The 16,460-nt window shown below is 32.3% G+C and overlaps 1 protein-coding gene across 1 annotated transcript in view; it reads left to right on the top strand.

Annotated features, from left to right (window-relative positions):
* LOC137623061 (nephrin-like) overlaps window positions 1-16,460 on the top strand; it is a 735,729-nt gene that overhangs the window by 292,455 nt on the left and 426,814 nt on the right. The gene's annotated exons all lie outside the window — the stretch shown is intronic.

Raw genomic sequence — 16,460 nt, 5'->3', positions numbered from 1 at the left:
CATGCATTCGTACGATGTTCGAAAATGAATTATTTTTATATCGTACTTTCTAAAAATTCTCGTTTCGTGGTTTAAAAATACGGAACGCGAAAAAAGCATGAACTATTATATCTTTATTATTGTTTGTAATACACGTTATATGCAGTGTTTATATGACCTACATACTCTTATCATTTGTTTATTTTACATTTTAAATTAATAAAAATATATGAAAATAACTGCCAGACATCCATATGTCCTTCAGATTATTTATAGTTTTCCTTTGTAAGAGATTTGCTTGGTTTTTTTTTTTAACCAAGTAGGTTTTTTTTTTTCGTTTTTATTACAGCTCTTAAATAAATACAAATGGTATTTGGAGACACACGTCATTCAAGGCTTTGGATTTATCATTTTTGTAATGATTTTTCTTCTATTGCAAAACAGCCAAATTTCTCTTTGAACTCTGTTTTCATCGCTATGAACGGTTGCCTACATTCTTATATAAAACTTGTATTGCTAGGGTTCTTGTAATTTATAAGAACAAAACTATATTTCTTCCATGGATATCTTGATAAACGCACCCATACGTTAACTTCACATAGAGTATATAATGGCTACGATCATAGACCATTAATTGTCTCTTATCATAGGCGATGATATGGCTTTCTGTCTGCAACAGAGGTATAACGCTGGGGGAAATGGTTATATATCTGTCTCCCTCTGGTTCCTTTCTAACCATCACTTCCCTTTCCTACCCTTTTCCCCCTTTTCTCTTCCGTATACTGTAACATAACCCGCGAGGCAAGTTCCCGAACACAAGTCCGGTTTACTTGCCCTCTAAAGGCAATATTGCTTCCTACCCGGAGAAAGTCGCTAAAGAAATACCAAGAAGGTATAGCGCTGGATTTGAGTTTCCAAACTTCAAAAGTGTTATTTGCTCTCCCGGCTACCAGCTGGAGTTTGAGAGGGGGTTTGGGAATGAGGAAGAAGAGGGGCTTTTATGCTCGACGCCATTCCCTTCATGACAGAACCCACGCCAAAGAATTTAGCCTATCCATTTTTCAGATCGGGGAATACGTATATATATTTGTGAAGACTATGTATGGATTTTTTTTCACCATTTTGTAGGCAAGTATCATATATATATATATATATATATATATATATATATATATATATATATATATATATATATATACTTTTTTTCTTTCAATGTGAATCGTAGAAGTCAGGAGTGAGGAAACACAGACCTCGCAATTCATCTATTGATGATAAATTAATTTTTAAATGATACAAAATGCAACAATTGAGGAAAATTATTAAAAATTATGTTTTATTATTATTATTATTATCCAAGCTACAACCCTGGTTGCAAAACCAGGATGTTATAATCCCAAGGGTTCCAAAATGGAAAAATGTCTCGGTAAGGAAGGGAAATATGTACACTACATAAGAAATAATGATTAATTAATATAAAACATTTTAAGATAACATATTTAAAGGTTATGATAAAAAGAAAAATAGTGAATATGTACACTAGGGGTCTGCAAGAATTAATGAAAGAATCCGGATTGTCTTATCTAGTTTCCCCATATGAGGATCAGTGAAGACAGCCTCTTTACCAGACGCGTTATAGTTACATTAAATGAAAGCATAATTCATAATCTTTTTCTTTGAAGGTTAAAAGCTATATAGGAGTAAATGTCCGTTATGATTTTGTTGAAAATTACACATAATTTAAGTTCTTGTTTTATTTTTTTATTTTTTTATTTTTTTTTATTACATAATTACTTTACTCGATATTCTGACTCTACTCTGATTCTAAGAAAACAAATTGTCACGTTTTTAACAGTCCTTTTAGCAATATGTGTATTCATGAAATTTGAAAAGCATGAATCTAAAGTAATAAGTAAAGGGGGTAATATATAACAGTACAAATATATTGTTTTTGAAAAATAGATTTTGATGCTAAAAGAAGCTTAGAAGATACACAATAACAGGCAAGCAAATCCGTGCTAAGTATCTGGTAACATAATTAAATATTACCCCTGAGGGGATATCTAGAACTAATACTCACAATAATAATTTCAAATGATCCTGTCACTATGTGTATATACATATATATATATATATATATATATATATATATATATATATATATATATATAGTGTGTGTGTGTGTGTGTGTTTGTGTGCGTGTGTTTGTTTGTATGCGTGTCCGTGCATAGGTGTGCGTGTTTGTTTTTGCACCCCTATATGTATATTTTTGGGCGAATGTATGTATGTATGATTATGCCTATGAACAACTCTCTGATATGGCCCAGATTAAAGATTTGGGTGGAACTTTGGGTTAGCTCCGTTTTTAACAAAAACGTTTCGAAAAAGGTATATGCTAATACATTTGCTCAATACTTGGCATACCTTTTTCATATTAGAATACTACTATTACAGTGATATTATAAGACACCAATAACGCGTTAATTGATTATATATGAACGGTAAAATTTATTGAATTATTTTTTCTTCAGTTGAGATAGCTGCTTGAGAATATTCATGTGATATTTTTAAGTTTAGACATATTCTGATATAGAATTCTTTTAGATATTTCGAATACACTCCGTTCTTACGGTTTCTTTCGACTACGTCTGAATCTATTCAGAAGGATAAAAAGAAATTCTTGCTTATCTTAAATCTTAATACTTCGTGATTCTTTAACATGAATAAAACCTCCGTTTCAACTGGCTGCAATGGCTTTCCTTCTAAGGTACGAGAGTCCTGTACCGCGGAAACTTCGTTCATTTAATATTCTAGCATACTTTTAGAGATCTTACATCCAGTGTGACTACACAAATGACATACATATACAATGTTATAGAGGTCTTCAATTGTATTATTTTAGTTTTACTGGTTAACAGGGATCTTCTGTATTGCCGAGCAGGGGTACCTAAACGGATGTAATTTGAGTTCCCTCCTCTAGTTTCTAGAGTTCTACTTAGGCGTACTAAAGATATTTGCGTCTTTTTTTTTTCATAATTTTTGGTTTAGTTTTGTGCGGATTCTTTTATTTGTGTGTTGTTGTGACGCTCTTTGTTTCTTGTGTTAGTTTCTTTCTAATTTTTTTCTTATTTGTTTTGTAGGTTTTGTTTTTATCCCCATGTTTACCATGTCATCATAACTTCGTGTGTTTAACTAAAATATTTTCTCCAAGGAAAATTTTATCACTTCCGATGTTAGATAATCAAATTAAAGAACAATGGTATTATGCTGAAAGAACGTAGGTTCTGCAATGGCAACTTACCAAATGCAGTAATGTATCCATACTTGCAAAAGCATGTGGTTTTCTTGAAGATTTATTGTTGATATCTTCTTGTTGAACGTGGGTTGGTAAGTTTTTCAAATGCATTGATATTATTTATATCATTGACATTATCCTGAAAATGCGTTTATTTTTCAACTTAATGCGAAAGTGGATACACATGATCATATTTTTTAGTTATTAAATACCACAAAAATATATGTATTAATTTTTTACTATTTTCGTAATCAAGCTGAATACAGTTATTGTATCGCCATCAAGGCAAATCTTACATTTATTATTAATATTGCAGCCTGGTTATTATTATGGCATGTGTGTAGAGTTTCACTGCTAATTAAAGCGTTTGCTGACAAAGCTAACAGACTGTTGATTATACAGTGTGTGTGAACCCCACTTCACTTGGGGCAAACAAGTCTTGCTTACAATACGGAGCCCTATAGTGTTCGAGGGTAAATGTTTAATTGTAACTATCGAAATTGAAAAAGAATTTGAAATATTATATGAGATTTTTATTCCCCATGTTTATTAATTATGGATCATTATTACTAGTAGCTTCTTATTCTCTAAGGATGTGGGGGCTGATGTGGTAACGTCCCTGACTGGTGAACGCCAGACTGGAGTTTCGAGTCCCATTCAAAATCGTTTGTTCCTTTGGTCGATGCAACCTCACCATCCATGTGAGGTAATGATGGAGGCTTTGGGGGAGCCTATAGGTCTATTTGCCTGGCTCTCCTTGGTCCTAGTTTGTGTGGAGAGGGTGTTTGGGAGCTGATCATATGTATATATATTCAGTGTCTAGGGCATTATCCTGCTCGATAGGGCATGCATGAGCGGCCTTTGAACTTTAAATCTGGTTTTCTTTTTCAGTTATTCGTGGTTGAATAATATGATATTCTGTTTAATCTGTACCATTCTTACATAATTCTCAGTCTACGCTCACTCGTGTGGAATCAAGATACTGCGTCTTTCATCAGCGGCCTATTTCTTCCCTCTTAGATTAACCGAGGGTTTATACAGGCACCTGGAAATGCAAGGCTGTTGAATCGACGATGCTTTAGCCAGTCAATCCCGCCTGCAGTATCTCTTCTCCTTCAAAATACTCTCTTGTGTGGGAAGCGCATCCAATTCCACCTTGTCTCATCTTTTCCATTCTCATCTATTTTTACTCTCAATTCTTACTCATTCTTTCCATACCTTCTATTATCCCCTGGCAAGGTCTTAGTGTCATTGGTGTCTCATTTCCCTTTATGCTGTGTACCACAACTCTTTTCGTGTTTTATTAGGCTTCTATAAATGTGTTACTTTGATGATATTATCTTCTCATGTTTTCTTGCCTGATTTCCCTTATGTAGAATTACGTTAGAAAAAACACGGGAAAAAAGTATTCCCAACCTACTTGAAGACATTTAGAGCGCTCCAGTGGTACTTTTTGAGTAAATGAAATAGGAGTTGTAATACACGTAGATTTCACATGTTTTCCTAATATTTATACATTTCATATTTCTGTTGTTGATTTTTGTTTTAAATGGTGTCTCTATTGAGCCATATTTTGTTACTATTTAGGATTAATGAAACTTGATTTATGCACACACACACACACACACACACACACACATATATATATATATATATATATATATATATATATATATATATATATATATATATATATATATATATATATGACTTCTTATGTATCAACCATATCATGTATTCTGAAATCCAATTTCTTTCATATATATGTCACTCTCTTACTTTAAATCGCGTTGACACTCGCCAATTTAATCTTCATGCGAATAGTACGAAATAACAGTTTTATATTTCCAATCTGTCCGTGAAATTTAGAGTTTTTATTTTGCTGATTGGACTTTTTATATTTTTCATCTTTTAACAGTTTATAAGTTGATATATTTATATTTTATTTCTTCCTTATGACTTTGTCCCCTTGGTGTTGACCTGTACAGTATATGTAGGTTTAGAGGCTGTGGGTGTGTGCATCCGTGTGTTAAAAGAAGGATCATACACAAAACCTCAACGAAAAATTAAATAAGACAAAAAATGAATGAGGATTGCATAAAGGGAGGTTTTCATACTAGCTTCTTAGATATGTACACTGAAATACAATAGGAAATTATTTTGGGGGGATATCAAACAGAACTAATGTAATTACTCTATTCCTATATTTTTTATGTGAAGCATTTTTTGCAGAAAAAAAATATAGAAATGTCCTTTGTAAATGTCTTTAGAATTTGGCGGGTAGGATGATCCAGGCATTAATACTCCAATATCTTTATAATGTTGACATTAAATTAGACGAAAATTACTGGAATATTTGGATTCTCTGGTGGCTGAATTGCAGCTGCTGAAGAATTGTTAACGTGAGATGCAGTCAAATTCCAATTTCTGGAATTCCTGAAATTGAGAAATCACACATTGTTACCGTGTTCCCGCAAATGCTTGTAGGAAATTAATGTGAACCAGATTTATTCGAAATATCAGTTTTGACGTTGTTTTTTTTTTCGTAGGAGAGAGGCTGCAAACTAAGGTTATAAGGAGATCCATTTTGTAACTAATGTTCAGTGTCGTCTAAAATATCTAAGGTTATGTGAAAATCTTTACCTCTGTAATTGATATATGAGTGGTTGGTGGTGGTATTTTTTTAGTGTTATGAAACGTGCCTTATATCCAATCATGTATAAAACTTCCTTTGAATAAATCCACCCACTTCGATATTAGTTTGAATGGTGTTTAATTCTAAAGTAAAAAGTAAACTGCGCTGCTCGTCTCTCCTTGGTGCGAATATTCATCGTGTTTTAAGTGTGATTATTTCATAGATAAGGTCCTGAACTCGTCGCTCCTATATACTAAACTGAAAGACGTTTGACTTATTTACAAGATGAAAGAGAACTATCGGATATGTATACTTGAAAGTTGCTATATATAACGTTCCTCATATGAATAGGGAAACAAAATAATATTGGCACATATCTTTTGTGATTTTTTATCTGTTGAATGTATCAGAGGATTTATATATATATATATATATATATATATATATATATATATATATATATATACATATATATACATACATATATATACATATATATATATATATATATATATATATATATATATATATATATATATATATATATATATATATATATATATCTGCCCAGTTAATATTTTAAATTTTTCAAAAATTCTATCACTTTTGACCCCAAAGATTTTCAGAAATTATAAATTTTTATCATCTAGTTAAGTTATTTAAGAATTTTAGAAACTAGAATCTAAATCTCACTGTTTAGAAGCCTAGTATTTTTTATATCGATGAAGATTTTTCTAAAATATTACATGTTCTGGATTTTGAGACTACTGTTAGTACGAGCATTGAGATATATTTTTAGGGTTAATGTACCTTTCCAAGGTTTAACATTATTCAGAATTAATACCAGTCAAGGCATTGCTTCACATAAGCTCTAATAATATATATCAGTAGATTTTCCTCATCTCACGAAGGAGCAGTGACTGTTAATGCAAAATGCGAATCGTCCATATGGTATATTTTTGTTTTTAAAATCGCGTCTGTAAAGGGAACACCCGTGGATTATTCGTTACATTTTCCATAGCAATTGCAACTGCGGCTGTCTGTAATGTCAACAGTTAGGATAGAATATATTTAGATTGTTTTCAGCTTATCATACATGGATCATGAAGAGGATTTTATCCAAAGAGTATATTATTTTAGATACATAAAATCTAGTGACTTCATTTGCATTGTTAAACGATGAACATTTAATCTCTTCCCGTTTTAATTGGACCCTACTATACTATTATGGTTAGGTTTATCTAAAAATAAAAGAATGCCTAAAATTATTGGCATGTATATATATATATACACACACACACACACACACACACACACACACATATATATATATATATATATATATATATATATATATATATATATATATATATATATATATATATAATACTGTACAAATGTTTTTTATACATATGTAGACAGAATGATAGATAGATCTAACCACTGCAACTTTCACTCACAAGCAAAAGCCATCAGTTTGTTGTCGAAACTCTCAAGTATGGCTATCGATAACGCGCATCTCTCTCTCTCTCTCTCTCTCTCTCTCTCTCTCTCTCTCTCTCTCTCTCTCTCTCCAACGCATCAGCAGTCGTCTACTGCAATAGCAGGAACCCCAGCTGCCCAGATAATGTGATTACCGTTAAACCTACTGGCTCTCCCTCTTTCTTATCAACCTTTCTCTCTCTCTCTCTCTCTCTCTCTCTCTCTCTCTCTCTCTCTCTCTCTCTCTCTCTCTCTCTCTATATATATATATATATATATATGCTGTGTGTGTGCGCACGCGCGCGTGTGTGTGTACGTACATGCATACATTGCCAAGATAAAATTTTTGCTTTCTTTTACATGACATTTTTCTTCAAAGCTGATACTCGGCAGGGAGCCATACTCCAGAAATATATCCTAGTGCAGTAAAATTTAAAGAATAAAGATAATAAATTTCCTAAGAAAATCAACAGAGCTTTCTCATAATAAGAATTTTCTCATTAAATGATCTAATTTAGATGAACTCCATTTGGCTTCTGTTGGATTTTTATTCCTTTGGAGAGAAGAACAATTCGAAGAAGATCTGGATGTTCAGTGGAGGAAGCTTCATTAACCATAAGCCCCCATATACGGGTAGTGTCGTCAGTGGACCTTGCGCAGTGTATGTAGGCATTACGAATGGTATTTGCAAAGTTTCTTCGGCCCCTAGCTTTATTTGCTTTATATCCTTTTACTTCATCTCTGTTCCCGCTTCCTTTGTTTCATATAATAGTTCAACATCTATCGTTTACATCATAGTGTAACTTTAGGGTTTTCCACCAGTTGAACTTTGGTGCTGAATAGTCTTGCATGTCAAAGTCTATATAGCCCAAATTCCTAAATCTAGTCCTATAATAGCAACTATAAGCCTACCACACACCGCCAGTTTCTTGGATTTCCTTGTAGCAGCACTGTTCTTTTTGGTAAATGATGCTCTTGACATTCATTACAATGGCAAATGTTTTCCGTATGACGGCCGTCTCAGGGTCAATTTTGTGGTAAATTATTATCATTGTTCAATTATTCTCGAGTATTTTCTTCCATCTCGTGCCCTTTTTTGTATGTTACTAAGGTGTGCATTATTTCTTGACATGTATTAATAGTTTCAACTAGGCAACACATGAAACAGCATGCTTTACCCAGAATTAACATAGGATTTTTAGATAACTAAGACAAATTTTGAAATTAATAAATTATTTATATAATAGCATATTTTAATATAGAGATCAATAGATAGCTGTTGAGGTCTCATGGGATAACAACAGATGATTTTCCATTACAAAGACTAGACAACTGTTATATCGGCTTCAACATCAACTGTTGTATCAAATGGAAAAGTTTAATCATTTAAAATGTTTATGAAATCTGTGAAAGACTAGTGCATAGGATAATTGGGACAAGCCAGACATCTGAACGTTCAAGATCCAAAAGAGAGTCCGTCGTACTCTATCTATAATTTACGGATCTAATTACAAAGTTAATCTCCCTTTTTTGAGACCATGTTGATACTTTTCCGTCTCTCTTTCTTTCCTTAAGGGCCACTAGATTCAGATTTAGAATGTCTTAATTGTTCGGTTTGAAAATATTTGTTGTCATTATTATTATTATCATGTATTGAATAGTCTCTCAGGCATAGAAAATAAATAACACCATATATCTACACTCAATTTGACTAGTGTTCCATTGAAAAAAAAAATATGTTAGCTAGAAATTATTATTATGGAGTGAATAATAGATACCTCATAATAATATACGTTTTTTTTTTCCTTTTTATGTTTTCATTTACCAAATAAAGTATAGGGATTTATCACTGGGCTCCATTTTTAATAATGATGCAAGTACTTCTTATAGCAACCATGGTCCCTTCCTCTCGTGGTTAGAGAGGTTATTGTTCTTAGTGCGAGAAATTTATTTTGTATTTTAACAGAAAATCAAATATGCTATGTTAAGTAAAAGTGGCAATTATAAAAAAAAAAAAAAATATTTGCTACGGAAATTTTAGACGACTCTTTGCCCGAATAACTTTTTCAATAATTTCACCACCGCTTTCAAAATGTATGAGAAGGTGCATTTGACGTCTGTGAAATTATCAACGGAAATTGAATTTCCTTCTATCATAACAATTCTTACCTCTCCCTCTTTCCCCCTGAATATGCATTTATTTGGAATGCCATTTAGTGATATCCTACATTTTATTTACAGCATTATGTTAATGTGAATAGCTATATCTTGATCTATAGATATTACTGAATAAAGGATGGGGAATAAGCAATTCCATTTATATATTCTAGTCTGTTTATACAATGCCAGTTTATAACCTCATATTTAGCTCGTCAGTCCATCGTCTTCTTTTCCTTCCTCTGTTTCATTTGCAATCTGTAGAGACCCTTTTCTGTTATTCTTTGTATCTTTCTAATGGTATGTCTTGCCCGGGTACATTAATTTTTCCTATTGTTAGAATATCCTCTACTTCAGTTTAATCTCGTATCCATGTTGCTCTTTTCTGTCTCTTAGTGTTGATCCCATCATTATTCTTTCAATAGCTATTTGGGTTGTAACTAGCTTATGTTCTAAGGCTATAGTAACGCTCTACGTTCCTGATGCACAAGTTAGTACTGGTAGGACTATCTGATTAAATGCTTTTCTCTTTAGAGAAATTGGCATTTCACGTTTCATATTCTAATTTTATTTACCAAAGGCTCTCCATCCCATGCGTATCCTTCCTTTAATTTTGGTCTCATATTCTGGGGAAACATTTAATCCCTGTGCTAAGTGCGTAAATTCCTTGACGATCTCTAGAGGTTCGTCCATAACCGTTGTTTGTTGTCTCTCGACATTTTCATTGAACACTATCTTAGTTTTACTCGTATCCATTTTCGATCTTACATTTCTGCTTTATCGATTCAAATATTCCATCATCTTTTAAAATTCCTCCCGTGATTCACTAAATAAAATTATGTCATCTACAAATCGTAAGTTGTTAAAGTATTTCCCATCAATGTTAATTCTTACATTTTGACTTTAACTTGTTCAACACTGTTACATCTTAAAGTAAATTACCTTTTTTCATTGAGAATAAAATCTGTTTCGTTTTTCGTTTCTCCATTTTGGCTCCCCATTTCCTGTTCTATGTTTCTTTTTATAAATAGAAAAGGGTATTCATGATTTCTAGATTTTTCATTTCAGCAAATTTTACAAGCAGGTCTCCGCTGTAATTTCTTGTGTCTACTCCAGATTTACCTACAGATGATTCTCCTCTCTTCTTTTGGCCTACTTTAGCATTGAAATTGCTCTAAGTGAATGTAAATTGAGTCGTGTGTCTTTTCAAAGATATCTCCAAATCTTCATAAAAAATTCTATTTCTGCCTCTGGGATTTTGTTGTTGCACACGTTTGAATTTTTTTTTTCAATTTATACTTATTTAGTTTGATAATCAATCCTATATATATATGTATATATATATATATATATATATATATATATTTATATATATATATACATAAAAATATATATATTATATATATGTATATATGTATATATATATATATGTATGTATGTATGCATATGTATATAAATCTCTGTGTGCGCGCGCGTGTGCGTTTATGTGTGTGTGTATATGAGAGAGAGAGAGAGAGAGAGAGAGAGAGAGAGAGAGAGAGAGAGAGAGAGAGAGAGAGAGAGAGAGAGAGAGAAAGTGTTATGGGTAACCATTATATTATATGTACCTTGTGCTTATATGGGTCAATATAATTCCAGTCTCGACTCAGCTCATATCTTTTTTTTTATTTTTTTTAGATCCGTGAATACCTTTTCTATAATGAAATACGAAACGGGAAATTACCTAAATTTTATCTGTTGTCAAAACAAAAGTTTCCTTTTATTAATGAGCTTCTCTTCCTGGGTAATAAATAATATTCTTATCTGATAATATTCATGGAATTTGAATTAGGAAAAGGTATTTTTTTCAGAAAGTTTTTGCTAGTATTGAAAGCATTCATTACTCCAGATATGCTCTTTTAATGATAAATTAATTTTCAATATTAGGTTTTGAGAACGACGCCCTGTTCCTTTAGGTAATATAAAGACAACCGTTAAGCAGTTTAGTGCATGTTTAGATATAGTGTAAATTCTTTCGGGTATTGAGATTACATTTTCATTACTTAGGTATATGATTCAAATTCTTATTACTTATGCTATACAAAAATTGATGTAAAATGACCCAAAAAGTGTAAACTTCAACAAAGTAATATTATGAATATCGAGAGTCAGTTAGTGACAAGCGAAAACTATAACCATATAATACTAATAATACGTATTAAAAAAAAAAAAAATGGTGATCACAAAAAGCTGTTCAAGTTTACATACAAGAACAAGGCTTTTTCACTTGCGTAAGAATATGAGCCAGTGGTCACACATACCATTATCTATGTATTTGTAGAAGCTATGTGAAATTTATATAATCGGAGCATTAGATAATAATGTTTCTAAAAGAGTGGAAATGTTCATCATCTTTAAGTATTAAGTAAATTGTTACGTGTAAACAATGAATAATGTGACCATGGTAGACATACTAGTTCCTGACTCGAAAGCAGAGATATATTTTTTTTTTAAGTTTGCTTTTCAAATTAACGGTTTCCCCGGAAATTTATAAGTTCTTCTGCTCACTGTAACTCTCGGCAAATATCTTCTGTTCTAGGAAAAGCGATAATTTTGGATTTTGCAGTGTGTGCTTTTCGGCGATTTTCGGCAAACTTCGCCTTGTTCAAGTGAGGGCAATAATTTTTCTGTCTTTTGAACTTTGTGTGATTTTCACCGCACACTTCTACCTGTTCTTTGAACCAAGGTTCTTTGTCATTGGCTTTTTCTATTGCTTGCTTTGGAACTAAACAATGGAAAATTTATAATCTGTATTTGAGCTCCTGGATAGTAGGATTAATAGAATTACCTGCTGTTTGCAGCATTGCATTAATCATGAATAAATATTTAACACCAAATCAAACATATTTTTGTTTTATAAAACAAGCGCGGTCTCATTGATTTGATTCTAGATATTTTGTAGTGTGTCTTTTGTATTATTTATAATTTTGAATTGATTTTTTCAAAATTAGGTATCCATAAATATATCAAAACATGACTTTCATTTGTAAATGACCTGCTACTTCACATGCAAATATGTGTTCTTACAATTTATATGCCATCCATGAAACTTCTTTCTTTTCTGTAATGCCTAGTTTTAATTTTCTTAGAAAATTCAGTTCAATTTTTCGATTTAAGAGATAACTACACAAATGGTATGAAAGTACATAGACACAATTTGTGTGTTGAAAAACATCACAGGTTTTGGGGGGATTTTGTAATATATTCTATATGAACCCAATCTGGCTGCAAAGACGATAAAAGAAGAAAAGGAAGAAAATAGGAAAATGCTTTCATGAAGGCATGAAACCAGGGCCATAAAGCTAGATGAGCCTCCGATGACATGGAGACTTTAGTCCAGGAAAGGAGGGTGGCATAGGTAGAGTAAGAGGGGTGAGAAAGGTGGGGATGGGGACGGGTTGAGGAAAATGCAGAGGAGTGGAATGGCCTCTTGTGTATGAGAGTACTTTCAAAAGAAAGAGATACTCTTGTCGTGATTGGCTGAGGACTGAGCATCGTCGATTCATGAAGGCCGCAGTCTGAGGCTATTGGAAGTTCTTTGGTTAATCTGGGAAAGAGGTAAAAGAGATAGACGATGCGCAGGGGGATGCTGCGCCAGAGAGAGAGAGAGAGAGAGAGAGAGAGAGAGAGAGAGAGAGAGAGAGAGAGAGAGAGAGGTTACGGAAGATGGCCGATATATTTTTCAGAATTTGAATTTTATACTTGATGGTTTGTCACTACTAGTTTTGTAATATTTTAGATAGACATAAATTTCAACTGTTAATAAACCGAAAACAAAATAGAAGAAATTGAAATAGAGTAATAATACATGTCAATATTTTTAGTATCATTTTTTACCACATTGTTTGCAGCTTTTGCAACCTGTTAAAAGAGGATCTTATGTAAGAGTGGTTCAAAAGGCCGGATGTGGACTCCCAAACTGCAACTTCTGTCCCTCTTTGGACACTTTAAAAATGTAATTAAAATTGGATGCTCTAGAGTACTCCCAAAAGCAGGTTTAGCATCGAACGACCCAGTCTTAATTTACTCCCGCTTTCTTGTAAAATAAAATCCTTGGAATGTTTGCGGTTTCTAGTAAATCAGAAACTCGACCGTTTTCTTTTTATTGACATTGATGTAAAATTTACATTTTCTCCTAATTAGATAAGACTATTTTTTTTTATATCGTTTGTTATTACTATTACCACAAATAATAGCATTTATAATACTTACATTTATCGGAGCATATAAACTACGCTCTTTTTTATATTAAAAAAAAATATGAAATTCATAAATCCGTGTTGCTAATTCAGATACTACATGAATTCGAATGTAATTGGCGTAAAGTTTCCAACTTGTTATGCCAGAGAACGGAATCATTTACCAGACTCAGGGAATGAGAACACGATTTTCGGTTTCATTTATTAGAAGTTTATCGTTGTATTTTCAATGTACTTACTTTCCAAGGAATAGATCTTCTATACATATGATATACAAACATTTAACAGGATGATAAGTGTATATAAAAGCCAAGCGTGCCAATGTAGCGTGATTCTTTATGTAAATAGGAGAAAAAGTCATGAAATTATTTTTGCCGTCGCAAACGAGATTCAGTTTAACAAAACCAATCGATGATGATCGAAAAAAAAAAGTATATAGAATAATTATTGAGAAAATTTTATAAGGATATACCGGTACATTTGTTTTGTAAATTTAGATATTTGTTTATGCCGAACGGTAACATATTCATCGAATTTGAAGGGTAGATACTAGATAAATTTGAATATCCCTTTCACTGCAAGACAATTTCCACTCCTGTTTTCTCAGGATTTCTTACTCTCCTACCTTCTAGCATTACTTTCCTTTACTTATCTATCTGCAAAATCAAATAACAAGCGCCAAGGTTACACTATAACTTCTACTTTGGATTCTAAAACCCACCACACTGCCTCTTAATCTTATGCATTTCCCATTGTCTTTAATTCTCATTTACTTTCCCGTCTAGTTTGGTTAAAACATCCACCATCTCAGGGGAGTCTGTGTTATTGAGAAAAGCATTATATCAATCTAAAAAAAAAGATATACGTAGATTAAGCTTACAATAATTAAATAGGCTCTCATAAAAGTCATTCTGTTAACAGCTGCAATCTCCAACTTGAAGAGTTTCTTTGAAATTGATATTGTAGTTACTCCAGGTTTTGAAAATCAGGTAAATCCGGATTATTTTTGGTACATTTACTGAAAATTAGTTGATATAAATTAGCATTGCAATTGAAAACCTGTTTAATAGTAAGTTCGTATTTCCTCCACACTGATTTAAATATTGCAAAGAATTACGATAAAACAACAGAGCAGCCTCTCTCTCTCTCTCTCTCTCTCTCTCTCTCTCTCTCTCTCTCTCTCTCTTGATATTCCAAGAGAAAGAGAGGTTCCATGTTAGCGTCAGTTGTTTTTTGCATATTGATACCAGCATTGCAGTTGTAGAGAAACTCGCTTGTCAAAAATATACACGAGTTATTTTTCATCTTTCTTTTTCTCCCTGGGCCGCCCTTAACAATAAAGAAATAGTGCAGGCGAGGTATTTTATGTAGAGCTAAAAAGAATCAAATTTTAACATGAACGAAAGTTTTCTGCGTTCATTCGTGGTCATCTATTAGCTCAGGTAATGTAATAAGTTATATTTTTCACACATGTATCCCAAAACTAATTCTGCAGTTGTCATGTTATTTATAGGTTTGGTCATCATTGCATATATTGGATATCAGATAGAATCTTGTTAAAAATCATTTTGTGACCTGTGATATTTGCTTAAAAAAATTGGATAACATATTTTTATTATTCCTTGTTTTTTGTTGCTGTGCTATCAACTTACCTTGTCGACTGTTTTTTATACACTTAAATTTGTTTATGAATATTTTTAGTTTTATTCGTATATAGTTTTTTCTTCATAAAGAATATATATAGATTTGTGGTTTGATTTTTCCAAATTTTAATTTTTTCAATATATTTCTCTTATATAGTATGTAAAATAATGCAGTTTCCATTCACCAGAAAAACAAATGTAGTCTTTGAGAATATTTCGCCAGTAATTAGATATTATAAACCCTCTAATAGTTGTATATCATTGATTTAATTTTCCATAGAAAGGGTTGGTGAGACATGCCATGAACTGCAAGAAATCTCTCTCTCTCTCTCTCTCTCTCTCTCTCTCTCTCTCTCTCTCATACATAGTTAAACCCATCGCCCATGTTACGGGGAATTGCTTGATATTGCGATAAAATAAGCATGCATGACTGCATGCATATTTTGTGGTTAGTTGACTTATGCACATAACCATAATCACTTCCAGGTGGTGCCTTTGATTAAATAAGATTTTAGTCATATTTATAGTCAATAAATGTTTTACTAAATTAATTTCAAAAATTTTAGTCCGTGATCATGGATTTCTTTAGGTTATAAAAATAAATGTTTTTTGTGTAAATAAAATTTTAGTTTGTTCACTAAAGAAGAAAAGTACCATTGTATCACTCGTGCAGAAAGGCTCCCAGCATCGATAGTTTGGATGTAAACAAAGTCATAAAGATTAATTACGTATACAGTAATTAACGTGTGCACGCCGTTCATCATAATTATGCTCACTCAGGTACATTGTTTTTCATGGATGTCGGAGTAAATTATGAAACGTGTGTTCAAGAGCAAAATTCTCAAGCGCGTACTCTCTCATTTGGGAAGGTGGTGAGGTTGGTCGCAGGTGTTTGCCTTCTTTTTTTTTTTTTTTACCTCAGACTTTTTAATTGCATGAATCTTTATCTGTTAAAATCTTCTCTATTACGAATGCTTATGACGAGGACTGCTTTTATACGGCTTTTTAATTATGTTCTATAACATTTCCTTCTT

This window comes from Palaemon carinicauda, chromosome 30 (genome assembly GCF_036898095.1).
Source record: "Palaemon carinicauda isolate YSFRI2023 chromosome 30, ASM3689809v2, whole genome shotgun sequence".
Classification (NCBI taxonomy): domain Eukaryota; kingdom Metazoa; phylum Arthropoda; class Malacostraca; order Decapoda; family Palaemonidae; genus Palaemon; species Palaemon carinicauda.
Note: the sequence above shows the minus strand (reverse complement) of the source record. Positions and strands in the feature narration are given on the sequence as shown.